General features: G+C 46.0%; 1 protein-coding gene across 1 annotated transcript in view; it reads right to left on the bottom strand.

The window, feature by feature from the left end:
* Nucleotides 1-2,484: 2,484 nt before the first annotated feature.
* Nucleotides 2,485-6,000, bottom strand: part of fbxo3 (F-box protein 3) — a 64,354-nt gene continuing 60,838 nt past the window's right edge. The window contains exon 12 of the mRNA XM_043706339.1: nt 2,485-3,317. The gene's annotated coding sequence lies outside the window, so the exon portion shown is untranslated. The remainder of the gene's footprint in view (nt 3,318-6,000) is intronic.

Here is a 6,000-nt window from a genome sequence, read left to right as displayed (position 1 = left end):
TGGTTAGCACTGCTGCCTCGCAGCGCCAGGAAATGAGGTTCAATTTCACCCTCGGGCAACTGTCTATCTGTGGTTTGCACATTCTCCCCTTGTCTGTGTGGGTTTCCTCCTCGTGTTCTGGTTTCCTCCCACAGACTCAGTGAGGTGCATTGGCCATGAGAAATGTGGGGTAATGTAGATAGGGTATGGGGGTGGGTCTGTGTGGAATGCACTTCAGAGGGGCATTGAGGACTCATGAGGTGAAATGGCCTGCTTCCAGGAATGCTACAGCTCTAAACCATGACTCCCAGAAAAAACAGGGTCAGTATTTCAGCCTTCTTGTGATCAGAGCTGGAAGATCTCCTCTAGAGGGTGAAGTGGAGGGCAGCAGAAAGCCCTCAGTGTAATTGGATGACTGATGAGCTCCAGGAGTGTGAGGGTGGCACAGGTCAGACAAGTGTAGCACCTTGGCAGAGACATCCTGGGCAGAAGTAGCAACAAACAGCATCCAATTATTTCAAGGTTGACTTACTCTGGCTTTGTCCTTTTCCCTCCCTCTGACTGTTACCATTGTCAAAGGGACCCTTGTTGGTACAATGCCCTGTGCTGTTGCACCTCATGATAAGTTGGTGAGATGCCCTCACTGGGTCTCATTGCATGGCACATGTTAATACAATTAGATTAGATTACAGTTTGAAAACAGGCCCTTCGGCCCAACAAGTCCACACCGCCCCGCCGAAGCGCAACCCACCCATACCCCTACATTTACCCCTTACCTAACACTACAGGCAATTTAGCATGGCCAATTCACCTGGCCTGCACATCTTTGGACTGTGGGAGGAAACCAGAGCACCCGGAGGAAACCCACGCAGACACGGGGAGAACGTGCAAACTCCACACAGTCAGTCACCTGAGGCGGGAATTGAACCCGGGTCTCTGGTGCTGTGAGGCAGCAGTGCTAACCACTGTGCCACCGTGCCGCCCACAATGCAGCCATAAATCTGGATCAAATTGATATGTGCAATTGTAGTGTAAGAATAGCTTGATCTGTCCTTTACAGATAGAGATTTAGCACCAGTATCCTCTTCCAGGCAATCGAAACATGGCTGTCTGATTCCAGCTGTTCCTACCAGCGCTGCTGTGCTCAAGACTGAATCCTGAACTGACTCTGTATGATAAAAATGTTTCTGCTGAAGAATTGAAATTATCAGTACAGAAATCCATGGTGTTAACATAAGTTACTTTGGGTTGCTGAAAGAAGATATGGATAAACACAACTCTTTACTTGGGTGACACTGTCATATCAAAACTTCAAAACTCTACCCTGAGCAAAACTTAGTGGCTGCTTAAATAATAAGATCTTCAGAGCCCAGCACAACAGAAAAACAAGTGTTGCTGAATAAAGAGACCTAGGGGTGCAGGTTCAGAGTTCTTTGGAAGTGGAGTTGCAGGCAGGGAGGATGGTGAAGATGGCATTTAGCACACTTGCCTTCATTGGTCAGTGCATTGAGTGTAGAGTTGGAACGTCATGTTGTGGCTGTACAGGACATTGATAAGACCACTTTTGGAATACTACCTACACTTTTGGTCTTCCTGCTATTGGAACGATGTTCTTAAACTTGAAAAGATTCAGAAAAGCTATCCAAGGATATTGCCAGGATTGGATGGTTTCAAATAGTAGGCTGGGGCTTTTTTCCCTGGAATGTTGGAGGCTGAGGGGTGACCTTGCAGAAATTTATAAAATCATGAGGGGCATGGATAGGGTGAATAGACAAGGTCTTTTTCCCAGGGTAGGGGAATCCAAAACTAAAGAGCATAGGTTTAAGATGAGAGGGGAAAGATCTGAAAATGATCCTGAGGGGCGTCCTTTTCACACAAAGGGTGGTGCATGTACAGAATGAGCTGCCAGAGGAAGAGGTGGAGTTGGGTACAATTACAACATTTAAAAGGCTCTGGATGAGTTCGTGAATAGGAAGGGTTTAGAGGGAGACGGGCCAAATTCTGGCAAATAGTACTTTAGTTTAGGACATCTGATTGGTGCGGATGGATTGGACTGAAGGGTCTGTATCTGTGCTGTATATCTCTCTGATTCTATTGGAGCAAATTACTGCAGATGCTGGAATCTGTACTGCAAACAAAATATGTTGAAGATCACAGCAGGTCAGGCAGCATCCATGGAGAGAAAGGAAGCTAACGGTTTGTGTTTAGATGACTCTCCCTCTAAGACTCTATAAGTCTTTAATGGGCTGCACAGTAGCTCAGTGGTTAACACTGCTGCCTCATAGTACCAGAGACCCATGTTTGATTCCAGCCTCAGGTGTGGAGTTTGCACATTCTCCCCATGTCTGCATGGGTTTCCTCTGGGTGCTCCGGTTTCCTCCAACAACCCAAAGATGTGCAGGTTAGGTGAATCGGCCATGCTAAATCACCTTTAGTGTTCGGGATATGTAGGTTAGGTGCATTAGTCAAGGGAAATGGAGAGTAATAGGGAATGGGTCTGGGTGAGATACTCTTTGGAGGGTCGGTGTAGACATATTGGGCCAAATGGCCTGTTTCCACACTGTAGGGACTCTATGATTAAACTCTGCGATAGAGTTGAAAGGCTCCTCTTCTGATATTTGACAATTCTGTTGCTTTGCCTTTTTTCCCGACATTCTTTACCTCCTTCCATAATTCCAACCTTCACCTTCCTGCATACCGCAGGTCACTCAGAAGCTGTTTTCATGACTTATCAGAAGACAGGGACAGTTCAGGTATTGGGTTGCTTTCTCTTGCCCGGGACTGCGTTGGAATAAAGCGCGGAGTGCTCTCAGTGAGAAGACCTAATTTAACATAGCTGGTGAGCACCAACGGAATACAGGCATGTACAGAATGCAGTGAATGCAGTGGGCAGAGAGGGAGAGCTATTCATAATCTCTCTCAGAGCCCCACAAGTGCTCCTGGAGAGTAGGGCTAGGAAATAGCATCACTGAACAAGGTGCTGCCGGACACTTTACACTGCAAGACCACTGTCCGCGAGCTATATTAAGTAGTCAGTCAGTGACACTGCAAACTGAATTAGGCAGCACTTTCTGAGAGGAGGAATAGAATACAAGACACGCAATTTGGTTAATCCTTGGCACAGTAACTGCTGACCTCTCCTCCTGAGGTCAGGAAATCTACTATTTCAGAACAAGTGCCCAACTTCCTCTTCAGTGTTTGATCAGTGAGCTGCTCATTCGGTTATTTAGGATAGCAGCTTCACAGTTGAACTTAGCTGCTTTTGTTTTGCACACCCCACTCCTATCTTGTTTATTTCTGTCCGGTTGGTTGATGATTGAATCGTCGTCCTGCAGGATCTCAAAGAGAGAGAGAAAAAAACGATCAGAACCCCTTATCAACATCCAGCTTCCACTATTTCTTATCTCTGGCACTAATTACCCAGTATTTTGTACCTGCATTGAAGTAGGGCTTGTTTCAACTATTAAACTGCCTAAGCAACAAGCTACGAGCTATCCCATTAGGTTTCTTTTGTTCCGCTGCCCTTTCCTTGGCCTAGCCAAATGTGAATCCAGTAACATTCTGTTGTGCATGTCTCTGTGCATCTTCCTTTTTTTTTGCAGAAAGAAGCCGAGGATGAGTTCAAATCCCACTCCAAGACCTACCAGCAAAACACCAAGATTGACTGTTCAGTGCAGTACTGAGGATGAGACTTTTTTTGGATGTGTGAACTCTGGTTAGACCACAGCTGGAGTACTGCATGCAGTTCTAATCATAGCTTTGTAGGAAGGATGGGATCACACTAGAGAGAGGGTGCTGCCTGGACTGGAGGGTCTAAGCTATGAGGAAAGCTTAGATAGGCTGAGGTTGTTATCCTTGAAGCAGCAGAGATTGAGAGTTGAACCATAGAGATATACAGCATGGAAACAGACCCTTCAGTCCAATTGCATGTGGGCGGCACGGTGGCACAGTGGTTAGCACTGTTGCCTCACAGCGCCAGAGACCCGGGTTCAATTCCCGCCTCAGGCGACTGACTGTGTGGAGTTTGCACATTCTCCCTGTGTCTGCGTGGGTTTCCTCCGGGTGCTCCGGTTTCCTCCCACAATCCAAAAAATGTGCAGGTTAGGCAAATTGGCCATGCTAAATTGCCCGTAGTGTTAGGTGTAGGGGTAATGGGCTGGAAATGTGTTGCTTGTGGCTTATGCCCGAAATGTCGATTCTCCTGTTCCCTGGATGCTGCCTGACCTGCTGCGCTTTTCCAGCAACACATTTCCAGCCCTGATCTCCAGCATCTGCAGACCTCACTTTCTCCTGTAGGGGTAATGGGTCTGGGTGGGTTACACTTCGGCGGGTCGGTGTGGACTTGTTGGGCCGAAGGGCCTGTTTCCACACTGTAAGTAATCTAATCTAATCTAGACATCCTAAATTAATCTCATCCCATTTGGCAGCATTTGGCCCATATCCCTCTAAACCTTTCCTATTCAGGCACCCATCCAGATGCATTTTAAATGTTGCAATTGTACCAGCCTCCATCACTTCCTCTGGCAGCTAGTTCCATACACGCATCGCCCTTTGTATAAAAAAAATGCCCCTTATCTTTCCCCATTCACCTTAAACCTCTGCCCTCTAGTTTTGGACTGCCCTAATGTGGGAAAAAATAGACCTTGGCTATTCACCCTACCCATGCCCCTTATGATTTTGTAAACATCTATAAAGTCACACCTCAGCCTCTGATGCTCCAGGGAAAATAGCCCCAGTCTATTTAGCTTCTCCCTATAACTCAGACCGTCCGACCCCAGGAACATCCTTGTAAATCTTTTCTGAACCCTTTCCAGTTTAATAACATCTTTCCTTAGGAGGGAGACCAGAAATGTAAGCTCGAAACTGTAACGATACATCAGACTTTGCCATATGCTGCACCTTTGCAAATTCTACAATGTTGTGCTTTATGTAGCATCAGATTTTCCTTCAGGCTGGCTTTTATGGTCCCCACCGACTGTGTTTTCATTGTGGTATAGGTGGTGGTATGGCGCGGGGGGGGGTTGCGGTGGGGTGGAATCAGAGGGTGCAGACACAATGTATCTATCGGATAACCATCTCACTTCTTTCCCGAACACCCTTGACTCAGATCTTTCACAACCTCAGTCTGTCACACAGTGTATTACATCCAGTAACACATTCCACTCTGGAAATGTAGGAAAGGCAGCAGCCAACTGGTTTGTGGCATTGTGGATGTGACCACATGAGCTGAATGTTTCAGTGATGTTGGTCAATGCTGATTGCTGCCCTCAGTGCTGAGAGATGTTACCCTCATTGGTTGCTTTCCTGAGGCAACAGGGAGGGTAGACAGACTCAATGGAAAGAAGGCTGGTTTTAATGATGGACTGGAAAGGTGTTAACAACTCTCTGCAATTCCTTACAATCGTGGGCAGAGCAGCTGCCATACCATCTGTGTTGCATCTGGGTAAGATGCTTTGTATGTTGTATCTGTAAAAATTGGTAAGAGTCATTGCAGACATGGCAAGTTTTGTTTGGCTTTCTGAGGAAATAGAGGCATTGGTGTGCTTTCCTGATTTACAAGAATGATATTGGTGCTGAAGGACATTAATTATTGTGGAGAGAGAATAAAACAATGCACTGTGGATACTGGAATTGTAACTGTCTTATGGTTCTATAAATCTATGATCCTAAGCTGGGCTTCTTCGCCATACAGCAGAGAACATTAAGGAGAGATTTAATGGCAGTGTTGAACACTATAAAGGCACTTACATACAAACAAATGAATCAAGAGCAGACAAAGCCCGTTGAGCCAACTCTCCCTTTAATCAGATCATAATGGATCTGACTGTAATCTCAAATCCCCAATCCTGCCAACACCTGATAATCTTTCATCCATTGCTTAGCAAGAATCTCTCAATCTCTGCCTTAAAAATATTCAAGGACTCTGCTTTTGGACACCTGTTTTTTTGAAGAAGTGGATTTCAAAGATTCATGATCCCAGGAGTGAGGAAAAAAAACTTGCCCAATTGCTAGCCTCTGTAT

This window comes from Chiloscyllium plagiosum, chromosome 16 (genome assembly GCF_004010195.1).
Source record: "Chiloscyllium plagiosum isolate BGI_BamShark_2017 chromosome 16, ASM401019v2, whole genome shotgun sequence".
In the NCBI taxonomy this organism is placed as follows: domain Eukaryota; kingdom Metazoa; phylum Chordata; class Chondrichthyes; order Orectolobiformes; family Hemiscylliidae; genus Chiloscyllium; species Chiloscyllium plagiosum.
This window is presented reverse-complemented; position numbering and strand designations above follow the sequence as displayed.